Source organism: Canis lupus, chromosome 2, assembly GCF_011100685.1.
Source record: "Canis lupus familiaris isolate Mischka breed German Shepherd chromosome 2, alternate assembly UU_Cfam_GSD_1.0, whole genome shotgun sequence".
Taxonomy (NCBI): Eukaryota; Metazoa; Chordata; class Mammalia; order Carnivora; family Canidae; genus Canis; species Canis lupus.
The window spans coordinates 66,400,928-66,418,830 of record NC_049223.1 but is presented as its reverse complement, the minus strand read 5'-3'; the positions used below and the strand labels follow the sequence as shown (position 1 = coordinate 66,418,830).

At 41.3% G+C, this 17,903-nt stretch overlaps 1 long non-coding RNA gene across 2 annotated transcripts in view; it reads left to right on the top strand.

Moving 5' to 3' along the window:
- LOC119870345 overlaps window positions 1-15,382 on the top strand; it is a 127,867-nt gene extending 112,485 nt beyond the window's left edge. For both annotated transcript variants that reach the window (XR_005355843.1, XR_005355842.1), the window contains exon 3: window positions 15,146-15,382. This is a non-coding gene — a long non-coding RNA (uncharacterized LOC119870345). The remainder of the gene's footprint in view (window positions 1-15,145) is intronic.
- The last annotated feature ends 2,521 nt before the right edge of the window (window positions 15,383-17,903 follow it).

Sequence of the window (17,903 nt, the reverse complement as noted above, 5' to 3'; positions counted from 1 at the left end):
CGATTGAGTCCCACATCAGGCTCCCTGAGTGGAGCCTGCTTCTCCCTCTGCCTGTGTCTCTGCCTCTCTCTCTGTGTCTGTCATGAATAGATAAATAAGTAAATCTTTTTTTTTTTTAAAGAAGCTACCTCTTGCTTCTGTGAGACCCCAATCTCCTGCCAGTATATTTGTTTTGTCTCTCTGTTTATTTGTCTTTTGTTGCTGTTGTTGGTTGTTTCTATCATCTGCACCCTAACTATTTCCTAAGAGAAGAGTCAGTGAGGTTTTGGAACTGGAATGAGAGTCTAGATGATGAAGGAGTGGATTGGGAAGCCAGAAAAAGTTAGTGCTAAGTTCTAACTCCTGCTCATCCTGGTTAACCTCTGCCATGTGAAGATGAACAGATTAATCATGCTCACAAAAAAAGCTTGACAGTGTTTTCTAAATTCAGTCCTTGATATACCTACCACCTTCCCAAAATTTGCTATGTCCATATGGCACCTTATGTATAAATGCATTGCTACGTGCTACCACATATTTTCTTTAAATCAATTAAATTTTTGTTTAAATACATTGATTCAAAAATCATGATTCCAAGTGAAAAAGCAAAATAACTTTAATTAAAAACAGATACAATAAAACCAAAATAATTTCATTAAATTCTAGATGGATATTAATGCATGACAAAGGGTCTCATCTAGAACTCCCTCTCTGTTTAAAAGAGAGATTAGCAAGTATTGTTAAAGACATGTTAGTACCAACTGAGATTCTCTTCTTGACTTAATCAGAAGCACCGGCATAAAAAAACAAAAAAGAAGTGACTTTCTCATTCTCTGATTTAATGTTATTTTTAAGGTTGTGTCAGTTTACCCTTAAATCATCCCATATATCATCAGTGGTGTGTATTTCTTGCTGGGGAAAAGCAGGCTGGGTTGAAGCAATAGTGGTAAGTGCATGGAAAATGCCAAAGGGAAGCACCAAAATATTTGTAATATTTGTAATGATTGGAAAGGAGATCCTTCAGGGAGAAGGTAGACCATGAGCTCCATAAGATAGAGGGGAGAAAAGAGGTCATTTCTGGTAGGAAAATGTATATGAATGAAAGTTAATACCATGGTTATGGGAGACTGCTAGACCAGCCTGGTTAGAGGACAAAGTTTGTGTTGGACACAAGTTCACAAAAAGTTGGTATCCATTCTTTTCTCTTACTGTACCTGCCCCACTCCACCTTTGTGGGCAGGAGCTTTGACTTTGCTACCTCGTCTTGTGGCTTGTGTCTTTAGCTTGTCCTTGCTCTGGCCCGTACAATGGCCGGTTATGAATGCTCACATGGTGGCCACTGCTTCACAGTGACTTGGTTGGGGACTCCCAGTGGGCCTCTGGGGCCTGCTGGGCAGTCCACTAGCTTCCATGCCAGTGCTGAGCTGGCTTCACCAACGGTCAGCACAGCAAGTCCCCCATTGCTGCATGCTTTTTGCCATCTCCATGTCTAACACATAGTATTACTTAATAATTACTGAATAATGAAAGCAACTTACTTTTAAAGAGTATAAATAAACTGACTTTAAAAAGACATTTTGTATCATTATCATAAATGCAAAACCAGTGTCGGTTGCTATAAACATGAGATGCCACTTTAAAATAAATGCATAATTGTTAAACAGCACTTCCCAAGTACCACGTAAAATCCCTGGTAATACATTAATTCCCAACTCAGGAAAACATCAGGTTGGAGAATGAAGCAGACCCATTTTTGCTGAAAAGGGGAGAATCTTAAAACCTCAGATCTGGAAAAGGTCTTAGTAAGGATATAGGCAGTGTTTTGCAATCGATCGTTTTTCCTCATTTTGATAGACACCATTTTGTCATCCCCCTACCCTTCATTTTCTTAGCTCAAGATGGTACACAAAGCAGCAAAAAGCAAGGTTGCTATGGCTAAACCCTTTCATGGATTCTCCCTTGCTTTTCTGGGGAAGCCAAATCTCCCCAGAGACTGGAGTCCTCTCCCTAATCCGTTCCTCCCTCTGCCCCATGCTCACTCCAAGCTTGCCTCTTCCACAGAGAAGCAGCAAAAGTGTCCTCCGCCGCTGGCATCAGCAGCCAGGGGGATGCAGAAGCATGTCAAAGGCCAAGCTGTGGGGTGGGCTGTGGAAAGCTTGCACTCTTTTGTGACACTAGTGCACCCCAACATTGGCTAGCACCCCAGGCCTTCATCAAGCATGGACTGCTATGACTGCAAGGCCTGCAAATAATACCCCCATGAGCTGCCAGCTCCCTTTCAGAAGCACATCCGCCAGGGTCTCTGTTCTCCGATGCCAGAGAAGCACCAGGGAGATTTGAAAGAGCAGGCTATTGCCTTTCTCTGCCTGTGCATTCATGCCTTGCTCCATCTTACCCTCCCTGTGGTTTCCCTGACACTCTTTTCCCGAATATCATTTCTTTCTCTTTCTTTGGCTACACAAAAGCTCAACACGAGTTTATTTTGTGAGCTTGACCTTTTGCTTCCCCCGCTTGGCTGGCTCAAACGCCACTTGCAAAAAATGTAAATCTCAGCTCTGCTGAGTGCAGTGTAGTGCTTTGCTCTGTAGTATTGTCCAATTCTGCACTGAGGGCTCAGAGCAGCATCAGGCCTGAGAGGATATACTGGATGGGCTAATACTCATTGCCGGGGCAAAGACTTAAGAGACAGCCCTAGCCTGGTCCAGTGGAAAGTAAGACTCCAATTCTGGTCCTGCCACTTTCTGTGAGATCACTCCTAACTTGGGTTTGTCTCCATTATAAAGATAAGAGATGATATCTCTTGCCAAGCTTACTGGATTATGGGGAGGACCGAATGGGAACTGGATATGAGATACTTGTGGACCTGAAATGCTGTAAAAGTGAGGACATTCTTTTTGTTAGCCTCCTGTAAGCCCTTCCCCAGGGGTCAAGTGGTTTCCTGAGGAAAAATGTTTTGCAAATTGACTGAATTCTACTTTCTCCCCAGACCTCCAATGCCAGTAAATGATTTTGTGGAGGTGGGAGGTAGAGGAATGTTTATGCAAATTGCATCCTGATTAGATGAAAAAAAAGAATAATAATTGTTGACTGCTTTTTGAGGGTTCATTTTTATCTGAGGGTTTGTTTGCACATTAGATGCACACAATGTGATTTACATCATTGGCCTCACCCTGTCTTATTTGCCTTAATGTAATTGTCTGTTCAGATCCACTGATGGTGAAAATTGCATTTGTCCTTATCAGTGGAGATATTCTAAAAATGAGAAGTTCAAAGAAGGCAGAGGCTTTAATATAGGAAAAGTGTGTTTATTTTCTTAGCTCCTTTGAAATAGTCTTTTTCCCTAAAATGGGATAATCTCTTTGCAGAACACTAAAATGGATGGCTCTCAGGAACCCCTAATTAGGGAAGTTGCTAAAAAAGTGGCCTGATTTGGGGGCACCTGGGTGGCTCAGTTGGTTAAATGTTGGCCTTCGGCTCAGGTCAGGACCCTGAGCCTGAGCCCTACAGGAGCCTGCTTCTCCCTCTCCTTCGGTCTTTCTCCCTGCTTGTACTCTTTCCCTCTCAAATAAATAAATAAAATCTTTTTTTTAAGTGGCCTGATTCAGAGCATCTCTGACAGTTCAACAGTGTTCTTGGGTAACGTTGAAAGATTTGAGGATTTTCTGAGAAGATCATAATGTATGCCTTGCCTTGAATGCAAAGGTAATTCCAAATGCTTCCTTCACTGGAATGCTTGTGCTAGGTAGCATCCCTAAGTTGGGGGGATACATAGGAAGGCTGGTGATTGGATGTGGAGAAGGGAAGGGCAGTTTTCACAATGTGGGATACATTCTCTTTGTTCAGTATTGAAAGTATAAAGCTCTTAGCATTTCTTTTCTTAGTACAAAATATTTGGTTACATGCTCTCTTCCAACATTATTGATCTTCATTACACCAAGGAACCGTAGCTTCACGTGGAGTTTTAGACTACCGAGTAAGTGTAGATTTGCCAGACTATATAAAATAAAACAATAGCTAACATTCATCATGTGCCCATGTGCTGCTATGCTAAGGGCTCAACATGAACCGTCTAACTTAATCCCCACAAGAGCCCTCAGAGAGAAGTTCCATTGTCATTCTCCTTGTGGTTTGCAGTAGAGAAGTTCCTTTGCCCCACATGACACAGCCAGTAACTGGGGAGCTGGGATTTGAATCCAGGTGTGTGGCCTCTGTAGCAGTGGTCTCACCCATGATGTCAGGAGTTCCCAGGTACAGGATGTGGATCAGGCTTCCCCAGGAAAGCTTTTGAAATAAAATGAAATGATTATGAAGTGTCACTGGAGGGGTTCCCAGGGATGTGTGCTCTAAGACGGTCATGCTCAACTTGGAGAGGAACCATGCTCCAAGCCAGTCAGGTTGGTATTGCTGCTTTCCTGGCTTGCAGAGTAACTCAGGGGCACTTGTTATAAACACAGGTGCCCACTTTGAAACTCCTGAATTAAAATCCCAGCAAAAGCAACTGGGAAACTTATTTTAAGAAAATTCTTGTACCGAGTACTTATCCAAGGACCTTGCATTGAAAAGTGCTCAGTAGGAATGTACTGAAAGAGTCAGACAGACTCACACGGAAGGCCATTTTTGTGATTTGTTGTCAAGAGTGTTCTGGACGAAGTCCTGGTCTTGTTCTGTTCTCACCAGATAGGCAGCCTCTGACAAGTCAGGTCCTCTCTCCAGACCTCAATTTTCCAAGCTATAAAAATGGAGAGTGGCCAAGATGATGTTTCCAGACTCTCCCATCTTTGAATACTATTAAGATTCACTAACCCCACTTTTATAAGAAACATCCAAACACAAGGCTATAGGCTTTGGTTTAAATTTCCCAAAACAAATTTTTAGGGTAAAATACATTAATTTTCTATGAAAGAGTGAATCTTTATGGATGGGAATGATTTTCTTGTGAACTCCAAATACTCATATGAGAAGTTGTCAAGTCCAGGTGTAACTTCTAGGTAAACACTAGAGATGTTACCTAACCAATTCCTCCTGTGTGACTAAAAGATACAGTTCTTCTCCACCTGGGAGAGACTGGGGCTGGGTGGGGGGGATGGACCAGGTGAGTGATGAACATGCGTTCACTGTCTTCAGTTTCCCAACTCCTACACTCATGGCTTCACCTGCTCCAGACACAGATGTAGGTGGTGCTCAGTAGGGTGGGCAGATTAGGGGGTATTGCTCTCCTCTGGGCAAGGAGGTCTCATAGGTAATTAATGGGGATGTTTTCTCAACTTCTCCAATGTGGATGTGCATTTCCTTGAATAGGATATAAATGCCGTATGAGATGAGAGCTTGTCCATCTCTTGTTGAGCCTGGAACAGTGCTGGCACACAGTGGGCACTAGTAATTATCTGTTGAATGAGTAAATAAGTCTGGCTCTCATTCTCTGACCATGACCTCTCTAGAAGTTTGAAGAGGTGTATTGTGTGTGTGTGTGTGATTGGAAAATAATTTTTATTATCACTGTCTGTGGTGACTGTTGCCCCCTTCTTTTTAAGAATGGTGTTGAATGGCTATGAAAGCAGATTTCCTGGTATACAAACTGGAAGAGGTACCAACTGATGGTACCACTGCCCTTAAGAATTCACATCTTTGATAGTGGGGAAAAATGAATAGGAAAACTTCATTCCCCCAGAACCTCCTATCTAAGGCTGCCACCCCTGATGATGGCTTATCCACAAGGGCTGATAGAGTCACAAAACAATTGGTTGGCTTAGGGGAAAAGACAGCCAAAGCTGGCAGAACTTTGTATCAACAGATTAGACAACTCTGAGATGTGCTCTCTGCAAGAAAACTCTCTCAAGATGGGCTTTTTCCTGGGATGTGATAAAGGCCTTGTGAGGTGACAGGTACCCATTGTGCCAGAAGCTATAAACTGGGACTAGTAGATGAGCTTTTTTAGCCTGCATAGTGTTTTAATTATCAATGCATTTGAAAATCAAAAGATTTCCAATAAAACTTAGATTTGTAGTTTCTCTTGAACCCAGATCCATATTCTTGCATGGCAAACAATTAGTTGGAGCAAGTAGCTGCTACTTAGCTTCTTGTTGATGTGCAGACTGTTGCCTTTTGCACAGCAGAGAACTAGTATTCTGTACATGTGACAGGCATTGTTGGCACCTGGGCCACTTCCTCTGAGCCTGTTCCATTCCCACACACCCCAGCCAGACAGCTTTGGACTGCTCTTACCTATCCTTTTATCCCTTGGGTCTTTCTTTGTCCACTTGAGCATTCTCAGCATAACCACAGGGTGGCCAGAAATGTCATATAGCTGCCCCTGGGAGCAGCTCTCAAAAAATATTGGACAGTAGTTAGTAGATAAATACCCTGAGTCTGAGGCATAATCTAAATGATCCCTGAGGTCCTCAGCAAGATTGAACCCCAATGGGACCTGCTTGTAAACACTCTGCATTGGTGCCCTTCCCTTCCCTTTCCTCCTGGTTTTCATGAGATCACCTCCCAAATAAGTGACTTGTACTAAACAATCAACTTAGGATTTGTTTCTGGGGGATCCTAATTGGAGAAAATATGCTTGAATTTATCCCAAAAAGAAAATGAAAGGAGGACTCTGTAGCTGACCTTGAGCTGCCTGGTGTTTCCTATTTCAGTGTCCTCTAAGATCACATCTCTGGTGATGCTGAAGAAATCAGGTGACAAACCATTTCTCCCAGTGCAGAAGTGGCCTGGGCATCACTGAGCAGCATGGAGCTCGTCTTTAGGGTTATCGTGTTATGAAATGGATCCTCCCATACCTAGGACTATAAGGATATCATCATATCTGGATGGTGTCCCTTGACTATTCTTCACGTATCCATGACACATATAAATGACAACTGCTGGAATTGGTCTGTCGCTTCTTCCAACTTTGCCTATTCTGGTGCAAGAGCCCACCTCTTCATTCTGAGGAGCCATTTCTCATCTGGCCTCATTCTCTGAGGTGTGGGAGTGGGATTTGAAATGAACTAAAGTTACATCAAAAGGGTTCTTAGGGGATCCCTGGGTGGCGCAGCGGTTTAGCGCCTGCCTTTGGCCTGGGGCGCGATCCTGGAGACCCGGGATCGAATCCCACGTCGGGCTCCCGGTGCATGGAGCCTGCTTCTCCCTCTGCCTGTGTCTCTGCCTCTCTCTCTCTCTCACTGTGTGCCTATCATAAATAAATCAAAATTAAAAAAAAATTAAAAAAAGAAGGGTTCTTAACTATGGCATGGTTGACAATTCAGATTCTTCAGTGGGGTCTGCCACAGTGCACATCTCAGCTGCACCTGTTACCAGCTGTAAGGTGGGATTAGTCTTGATCACCTTTTTGGGCCCCAATTTCTTCATCTCTTCCATGGGATTATGAGAATTTAAATGATATAATAATCAGAAAGCACTTAGCATAGTTCTGGGCTCATGAAAGTGCTCAACAAATAACTATTAATATTTAAGTTATTAAGGATCTAGTTGGCTGAAGAAGAGTGACATGAATACAGACACAAAGTCTGAGCTATAGTCTCTGAGTTGCGTGCTGGGTGCTACTAGAGAACTCAAACTTTTTCTTTTTTTCCGTTCTATCTCTCTACCCTCCTCCTGTGTGTGTGTGTGTGTGTGTGTAATCACAACCCATTGAAGCTTCCTGAAGCTTCTCTAAGGAAGCTCCCTGCCAGGAACTTATGTGTGGCCAGCCAGGAATTGGGACATCAAATAATATTTAATTTTACTTCTCCCTAAATATTACTGAATTCCATACCCACTAACTTTTCTCTCTGACTTGCTCTTTTTGCAGCAGTTCATGCAGAAAAAGAAATCTCTTAGATGCAAGTAAAAGAACCTCATTAAAAAAAAAAGTTTTCAGCTAAATGCAAGAGACTGGGTGATTTTTGTTTTTTGTTTTTGTCATGTATGTTATTTAGCATAATGATTATCCTACATGTCTGTTTTTTTATTTTGGGGACTGCTTTTTCCATTCCCCTTGGGAGAGAATTTTTAGCTCCATGGAGCATGAATTTTTTCACTTATCTAGTAATTATTAGGTATAAAAATACCCTTTGGTAAGAGATTGCACCTTTAATGGTTTCTTCAATGAACAATTTCTGTAAATATTTCAGGGAAAAGTAATGCTCCAGTTTCTGGGTCCTTTGTAGCCCTCCTCTGACAGCAACTGCTGAGTCCTTGTGGATCTGTTGAGCTGAATCAGATTCCAGTCCTGAACACCTCTCTTCTTTGGGGTTCCATTTTTTGTTGTTGTTTAAATGGCATTTCTACATGACCCTGGAGCCAGACTCTGACATTTATATTGAATGTGTGACCATGAACAAGTTCCTTCTCTCTGGCTCATTTTCCTGTTTTGTAAAATGGAGATCATATCAGGAGCTACTTTATAAGGCTATGGTGAGGATTAAAATAATTAATTATGTGCAATGTAATGTAGTGTGCTCAGTTAAGTACCCAACACATAGTGAGTACTTTATATGTCAGCTTATCATCACCATCATCACTCAGTTCAAGTAGTTTCTTTACTTTCAATACACATGGGTTACTAATGGGATGATCCTAAATATAATTCTTCTGTGTAGGCAGGCAGTGCCTGAGTTAGCTTGCTTCCCTATTAAAGGGGTACAATAGAATCTCTTCCATAAAGTTGTTGTGACGATTGGATGCACTAATGAGTGTAGGGTGACTAACACAGGGCCTCACATAGAGTAGGTATTTGAGAAATGCTAACTACAAGTCCTTTGAGAGCTCTTGCTTTCACCTTAGTTCTTTAAGGAGATAAAATATACAAGGCAAAAATGCAAAAAATTGATTCCTTTAGTCCTTAAAGTTACTAGTGCCTTCTATGTATCAGGCACCTTCTAGCCTTGAGTGAAGGTTAAGTATTGAATGTGACTGTCAAGCGATATCCCATCTATTCTCATGTGACGTAACTCACAACAGGCAAACAAATATTTACATCATGTGGTAATAAGTGCTATGAAAAGAACATAAGGCAGTGTAGGGGTATGGAGAGTAAAGGAGGTCAGGAGGGAGAAGGAAGGAGAGGGAATGTTAAAATAGATAGGGTGACCTGGGAAAGTATCTCTGTTGGGATGACATTTGAGCAGGGACCAGAGGGAAGTGAAGAAATAATGGAAGGCTGGGCTGCTGTAGGCAGAACCTTCTAAGCAGAAGGAATGCAAAGGCCCTGAGGCAGGCAAGATTTTCTTGGGGGCTATAATATTCCTTCTTTTCTCCCCATTATTTTCTTTTTTTCCCCCATTATTTTCTTTCTAGCCTTGGAGCTAAATAAAGGTTCACAGAGGAACTTCAAGAACAGATGGACTTTAGGGAATCCAGGATTCAAATACTTAAGAACATTTAATATCTTTAACAAACTCCCTGCATTACTTCCTGCTCAAGACTTCTAGAGTCAAGCTCCCTGTCTAGTTCTGAGTAGTCAATTGCAGTCTCTAAACTGTTGATATGGCATATCAGCTAATTAAATTACTGTACAATGCTGGTTACAAGGCTAAAGTCAGTGGAGTGATTTGTTATTATCCTCTTGAAGAACAATCCGTGGGCAAAATATTACTAGATTTGATTTTTCTAAAAAGCTGGAAGTGAGGTTATTTAATTAAGATTGTGTCAAAGTACGGCTCTATTTTTCCCTTTGGCCTTTTTAAAAGTTCATTTCAAATATAAAATGATTCCTTTGGAAAGATATAAAAATTATTTGTTTCCATTATTGCTAAAGAACAACTTTTATTTAATCAATCTATCATCAACCCACATTGTAAACTTGCTATAAGGGCTCTTTTATGCAGGAAGAGTCTAATCAAATATAATCCATACTAGCCAAGGTATAGCCAAACCTCATTATATGCCAAGAATCCCAAGGAGGGATCATAACCCAGGTAGGGACTTTGAGTATAGTTCCTCATTCATCTCATTCATCATTCATTCACTGCATATTAGTTGAGATCCTAATTTGTGCAAGATACTGTGCTAGGTATTAGGGGCATTGTTAAAGAAAAGACAGGTTATAGTGTCTCCTACTGAAAGCCCTTGAACAGAGGAAAACTACCAGTAAAAGAGAAATGACTTGGTGGCACCAAATTTCATTTGTTACTTCCTAGAAATAGCCCTTCCTCCCCACTTGCCCAAGCCTAATCTGTCTTTAAACTCTTGTTCAGGTTAGGTCTCTTCTGTAAGGCTTTCCCTGAATATTCCATTCTTTATTTGGAATTCTTTTTTGCACTTACCACCTGAGTTTTCTCTGAACAGTTTGTACCACATAATTTTGCATTTAATCAAAAGCATATTGTAGTTTGTGTACTGTCTTATTTCTGAATTAGACTGCAACTTTTTTTGAGGGCTGAGAGCATATCTTCTATATATTGTCTCAAAATATCCACCCACCTGTATGTTTTGCATAAAGCAGGGACTCATTTGACTGACAATGAACAAACTGAATAATAATGTTCCTCAAATTATCTGATTTGATGAGAAGAGTGAGCTTAGATCCACCATGCAACCATTCATTCATCCATCCATCCACTTATCCATTCTCATCTATCTACTATCCAGCTAGGCAGCCAGCATCTACTCAACATACATCCATCTACCTACCATTCATCTACTCAAACATCACTCATCAATTCATTCACTCATCCAGTAATGTTTATTAAAAGTTAGTTCAGGGATTCCTGGGTGGCTCAGCGGTTTAGCGCCTGCCTTCAGCTCGGGGCGTGATCCTGGGATCGAGTCCCACATCGGGCTCCCTGCATGGAGCCTGCTTCTCCCTCTGCCTGTGTCTCTGCCATTCTCTCTCTGTGTGTCTCTCATGAATAAATAAATGAAATCTTTAAAAAATAATAAAAAAAAAGTTCAAATACGGCAAGATCTTTAGTTTTAAAAGCCTTTTATCTTATGAGTGTTATTAATTGCTATATCAAAAATGTTAAGAGAGAGAACCAACACAGAAATATCAAAAATGATAACAAGTGCACATGATTGGCTTTAATAGTATTTGCTATTTCTTCCCACCCCGATATTCTTGTGTTCTTAGAAGGCAGAGGAAGTCATCTTATGAACATGTAGGTAACAGAAATAGTGCCACAGTTTGGACTGAGGATTACTAGTCTTTATTTTCTAATGGTTTAGTAGTCAATGGACATCTATAATTTAAGCCACTTAACTTGCTTTCAAATGTTTTTTTTAGAAGCAATTTACGCTAATATAATTGTTATATTAAAAATGGCACTAACTTAAGCTTTCTAAGAATATAAATATATAGCTCATAACTGTTCTGTTATCATTAGTCACACACAAGAGAACATGGCACAAAGTAGGTATTTTGTCTCTTGGAAACAAAAACAGCTTGGAAGAACAAAAGATTGCACACCAATTTCCCTGGGGGAAAATGCCAACCAAATGGAGTGTGTTCTATAAAACATTAGTGACAAAAGAAAGGTGGGAAAGAGGACAGAGATTAAGGAGGAGGAGAGGGGAGAGAAAGGGGAGAAGGGAGTGAAGGAAAAGATTTTCTGAATGGCTGAGGAAACCAAAGGAAAAGAAAGGCCCAGAGGAGAGTGTATCGTGATTTCATGAAGGAAGCACTGAGCTGCTGGCTGGAAGGGAAAACCCCACGGAGCCAGGGCTGCTCATTCTGGCTGGCCTGCCTTTTCCCTGTCACCATTCAATTCACACCTGGGCCAATTGGGCAGTGGGCTGTCTTTCAGTACTTTCCCCAGAAAACCACCTAATCCTCTTTCCCCCTCTCTGAGTTCCTTTTCTCTCAGCCAAGCAATCCTCTGTTGGCTCACAGAATACAAGATCCACAGCATCCAAGCACAATTAATTGACTTAATGCCCTCCTTCACTGCCAAGCAGGTCTGCATAACAAAAGAGCCATAAAAAAAAAAAAAAAGCAAAGTGGCTACCAAGTACAGAGAAAATGGGATCATTGGCATCTACTGGTGGAAGCTCTTGGCCTGGACTCTGTCAACAATCATTCCAGACCTTCCCTCTAGGATAAAACATGAAAATAGTCTTGTGTTATTTAGGAAGAGAATTTGATTCATATATTTCTTGGGATGAAAAAGAAGATATTGCTGGTATAAAACTGCAAGCGAAAAGGAAAGAAAAAAGTTCTGTTTATTCTTGAAGGGTCTGATTACGAGCCTTCACAATGTTTGAGGAAATATTTCAAGAGACACTGATAATTTGCTGAGAAGAGTATGACATGGACTTGAGGGGCATTTGTGCAGCTTTTCTGAAACAGAAAAGAAATAAAAGGAGACAATGGTTTGTTATTCTAAGAAGTAACAACGCAAAAGGAGTCAGTATCTTGAAAAAAAAAGGAGGATATTTTGGCTTTTTGCCTTGTTGTTGTGCAATTATTTAAAAATATTTCAAATGATTGCTTTGCTGAATTTCTTTTTCCTATAAGAGCTTGAGAAAAACATGTATAAGTAATACTTCTGTCTCTTGCTTTCCAATTTATATTTATTTTGCTAAATATAACTGTGTTTAGAGAAAAACCCAGGATTCTCTTTGAAGTTGCAGCCAGAAGCTTGAAGCCTCTGCAATGGCATTGAGGGGAAAGGAAATAGCTTTGGTGATGGTCATGACCCAAACAATGTCGATCTTCTCTCTTCCCATTGGCATTTCACTTTTTTCCCCCCAGAAAACAGTTTGCTTGGGTGAAGCTATCAAACTATTTCTTCCTTGTTCTTGTGTGAATATCAGTTAGTTCTTCCAATATTCCCTTTTTTCTGAGCCAAATGAATAGGAAATTATAAAAAGTAGATTCAAATAGCAACAGCTCTGGGACTGAGACTGGAATCCCAGCTCTGATTTGCTGCACAACCTTGGATAAGATAGTTGAACTGTCTGTGGCACAGTTTCCTCATCTAAAGAACAGGGATAATAATCTGTATACTTCATAGGGCTTGTTGAATGTTCAAAAAAAGCCTGGGCAGCCTGGGTGGCTCAGCGGTTTAGTGCCGCCTTCAGCCCAGGGTGTGATCCTGGAGACCTGGGATAGACTCCCACGTTGAGCTCCCTGCATGGAGCCTGCTTGTGTCTCTGCCTCTCTCTCTGTCTCTCATGAATAAATAAATAAAATCTTAAAAAAAAAAAAGCCTCACAAAGGTACCTTTTTGTAGTGAACACCTGACAAACACTAACAATTATTGACTCCCAAATAGCAGTCCTCCACCCCAGAAGCAATGCCTCTTCCAGGATGCAGATTTTGTACTAAACTCTGTAAATTCCCTATTCCAAAGTTGTTTTTATATTTTCTCTATAATTCACATCACAATTTTTTTGCAGCCATTGCTTCAGTGCGAGTCAATTTATTTTGATAATCTTACTTGATGTAATTCTTCTCAGTAGTCCCTGACAAAATCAAATTAAAAAAAAAAAGTTTCAACATTTATAGATGCCTTATGTTGGATTTACTTGCATTCGTTATTTAGATCATTCTCTCTAGCTTGGCATTTGGCACCTTTTGCTTAACTATTTTTCATCCCAAGAGACTGACATCTTTGCATCGTTCTATGGTGCTTTGAATCTTGTTTTTCACACGGATGCCTACCCCGAGTCAGCAATGAGATATTGATTCTTTTCTTGTCATTTAACATTCTCATGGAGATCCTGGCAGACCAATTTACAAATGATTGCAAAAATGCTTTGGCAAATTGAGAGTGTTTTTGACTGAGAAAGAAAAACACAGTCTATGAAAATTTTGCACCTTTCAATTGGGCTCACTTAATGCACACAGGCTCTCCCCTAATGAGCATTTTCAATCACTGCTAAAAATCTTCCATTCTGTGATTCATAGAGCTCCCTCATTCAGGCAGGATGTCTCATCCCTGCACTTTGTGGGATGGAGTTGATCCTTTCATGCCCAGGAGGCCTTTCCTCCAGGCCTGCTCCTCTAGTAGGGGTTAGTTTTTGCCTAAGCAGGCCAACTTGCTCTGAAAGCACCACCATGGGGTTAATTTGCAGGTCCTCAACCCACCAGGCAGACACCACTTTTCTGACCCTTCTGTCAGGCCCTGCAATTCATGGTCCTCCCTAGGGCAGAAGCCACGAGCTACAGAGCAAAGCTGCAGTCAGATTGTATATTTCAGGGTTATTTATTAGTCCTTGGCTTGGAAGTCTAGCCAGGAGGTTTTCACTCGGGGTCTGTTTGCCTTACGCAGTCTGTCTCCAAAGTGCAATTTAGAGATATAAAGACGTCAGGGTAATTTTCCATCCTCTGGTGACAGTGTTATTATGGAGAAGGAAGGATGAGGGCTGCTTGCTGTGCTAATGACTGCTTCTCATTTCATCCAGGAGCCCCAGGAAGTAAACTATTCACCACGGCCAGGTTCCCCCAAGAGCCTCACCTAGAGTTCCTCTCCCCGGGGAGGTGATGTTAATGGCATTCTTTGCAAATTCCTCTTCACCCCCTGTCTCCTTATAGGATTGGAAAACTGCTATGTCTCGACACCCCAGGGGCTTTTAGGATTTCCTGGGCCTGTTTTTGCTTGTTTATTGTGCTGTCTCACCTGGAGGTTACGTCAACAATCAGTATGGCGAGAATTAGAGGCAAAGGCAATGCAGAAATCAGGTCCTGAAAGTCCATGCCTCCTTCCGAAAGTCCTCTTGTGCTCTTTCTAGGCTCTAGTCAATAGTCCTCTTCATGTCCTCCAGCATGCCTTGATTCTGCCCTTTACAGAGCTCCAAGAAAGCTCCTAGCTTGAATTGTTCCCCCTTTCTCCTCTTCATCTTCTTAATGCCTGCCCATCCTCTGTGAGTCACTCATCAGAGAACGCTCTGTGCCTTCATCCCAGATTAGGTGACGGCCCTCCTGGAAGCTCTTAGAATTTCTGGTTTGTTTTTTTTGGTGCCTTTCCACATTTCCATTTAATATTTGTGTGAGAATGTCTTTGGCCTTATGCCCCAGACAAGCCTACAGGTTCCTGAGATCAAGGACAGCCTGGCTTAGCTCACTAGCATTCCAGCACCAAGGACAGTTCCTAACCCTAGGCGTCACTTTCCTTGTTAATCTTTATTGCAAAAACGACTATAAGGGACTAGCCTTGGGGTGTTCAGGTGGGTTTGAGTCAGAGGTAGGGCACATAATGTGTATTCATTCACCTGAAAATGGTCTTTTCTCTTTCAGGTACCCCGGGGAAAAGGATGGAAAAGTGCCACTCTATGGTGGGCTATATGGATGTAATAAGAGAAAAGAAAAGCAAATAAATAAATAAATAAAATAAAAATAAGAGAAAAGGCACACCATCCAGTCATGGTTTACTCATCTTGATGTGATAGCCATTAGGAGCAAACTCAAATCTTAATGGATGTCATTTCCAGTAGCCCCCTGGACTGAACAGCAAGTCACCATCATTTTCAAAGTTGATATGTGTGTGCATGCAGAACTATATGTAGAAGACAAAAATTTTAAATATCAGATGAAGTAAGCACTGAAGCACTGAAAAAAAAAATCATGTTTTTCCATGGACTAATAGTGCCTGAAATAGAGCACAGATCAAAGCATCTTAATTTTTTTCATTCTCTTTTAGATGATAAAAATCCCTTTATTCTCCATATCTACCTCTTCAATAGCTCAAACACCCAGCTGTCCCAGGAATTTGGCAGTTTGAATCTCCTGCATTCATTTAGGGAATACCCACCAGGTAGTGGCTGCATGCTGGGTGCTGTGGCCATGTTTCAAAATTACGCAGGACACAGGTGGCATGGGAAGGTGTGGAAAGCCTTACATTGGGAACCCTGAGTTGGAATTGCAAATCTACCATTTGCAAGCAGCACCAACTTGTGCAAGATATTGAATCTTCCCATCCCCATCCTACCTCTATAAACTGAGGCTAATACTACTTCTTTCTTAAGGTTATTTTGAGGATTAAATGACACACAACCATGTAAAAAAGTAAATCAGATCATGGTATACCCTCACTCAAAAACCTTCCAATAATGTTGTTGTGAAGTTTGGGATAGAGTTCAAAGCCCTTAGCGTGGCAACATGATTTGACCTTTGTCCACATCCCTTGACCCTTATTGTCTTGTTTCTTGGGCTCTCATATGTTGGCCCACCTTCCTTTTCCTCCAGCAACCCAAACATATTTCCACCTCAGGACCTCTGAGGTGGCTGCTTTCTCCAACTAGAATACTCTTCGTCCCAGTAGTCATGAACCTTCTCATTCACAGCATTCAGGTCTCTTTTCCAGGGCTACCTCCTCAAAAAGCCACTATACCAAAAATCTTTCCCATTATTCTTATGTCTTCCATCTACTTTATTTCTCTACATAGAAAGAATTCTTATTTGACATCATGTGGTCTTTTCCTTTGCTCACTTTTGTCTCCCCTCACTGGCCTGGAAACTCAGGGGTGGCAGGGACTTTATTTTTTTCATTGCTGACTCCCCAGCTCCTAGGACAGTGCCCATACTCAAATATTTGTCAAGTTATCATTCATGCTGAACAATCATGATGAACACTCTCTCACCTAGTGCTTGGCATGTAGTAGGAACTCAATAAATGTCCGTTCTCCTCCCCTGCCCTTCTCAGCAAGGAGCTTAAACTTTACTGCTGAAGATAAGACAGTAGGAGATGGATTTTTTTTTTTTTTGGATTTAGTTAAGCCACTTAGATCTTTTTACATCCCAGTAACTACACACAGCAAAGCCTAACAGAAAGAGAATCCTCGTTTTATGTTTTAATCAATTTGTTCCACATAAAGTATGTCTGGGGTGATAAGAGCAAGTGTTAGAAAAAAATTAAGCACTAGAACAATTGATGGAATTTGCTTATTAGTTCTTCTTCTCTTTAGCACTGCTTGCCTTGAAAGAAGGAACTGGTTAGGGAGAAAAAGCCACATTGACTCTTGGGGAGGGAACATCACAATTAACAGTCTCCTTTAATGAATCCTATGTGAACCTTGCTATTGAAAGATGCATCAATGGAAACTATTTCTGTCTGTTCCTTTATGAATGAGTTATATGGAGATATTTCTTTGCTATAGTAAAGCATCCCACGTGGAGCACATGCTCTCTGTTTCCTGCTCCTTAATTGACTGGTATGTTTATGGAGTACAGATTACCAGCCCTGTGTGGTGGGTAGAGAATGGGGAATTGAGGAAGGAACACACTGGCAGGTGCTATGAGAGTGTGTTAACAGGAACTGGATCAAGTGGTGGGGGAAAGTCAGAGAATACTCGCTAGAAGAAGGGATGTTTGAACTGAGATTTTAAAATTAATAGGCATTAACTAGGCAAGAGGGTGGTATGGGGAGAGTGGTGCAGAATGAGAAGCATTCAAGGCAGAAGGAATGGCGTTTGGAAAACTGGATCCTAGGTTCTCCACTCTACCTCTGCCCCATGGAGACCCATCCCAGTCCCGTGCCTCAGTTTCCCCCTATGTAATGTGAGCAGTTAGATTAGATGATTTCTTAAGTTCTAGGCAGAAAGGAATTTTCCCTGCTCCTGTGGAACCCTCTTTTTCTTTCCCTCCCCATTCTGTGCACTGCCCTCCTCTGAAGTTCATTTCCCTTTCCCTTTCTCCCTTAACCATATCCCATGGTTTTTTTGGTTTGTCAAGTCACCAAGGGCAAGAGAGGATATTAATATAATGTCTTTGGGAATACATGGGGCATGAGGAATGGCAGATTGCTGCTCTAGTGTTTATTCTCGACGTTTATAGGCAGAATAGTGAGTGAGTATGCTAAATCCCATGGTGGCAAAAAAGAAAAATGAGTTCTGTAGAAGCAACATTTGGGTAAAGAGGGGTTTTTTTTCCTAATGAAATGGGTAGTCGCTCTATATTTAATAATAATTGACACTGATTGGACCCTTGCCATATTTCTTTTTTTTTTTAAGATTTTATTTATTTATTCCTGAGAGACACACAGAGAGAGGCAGAGACA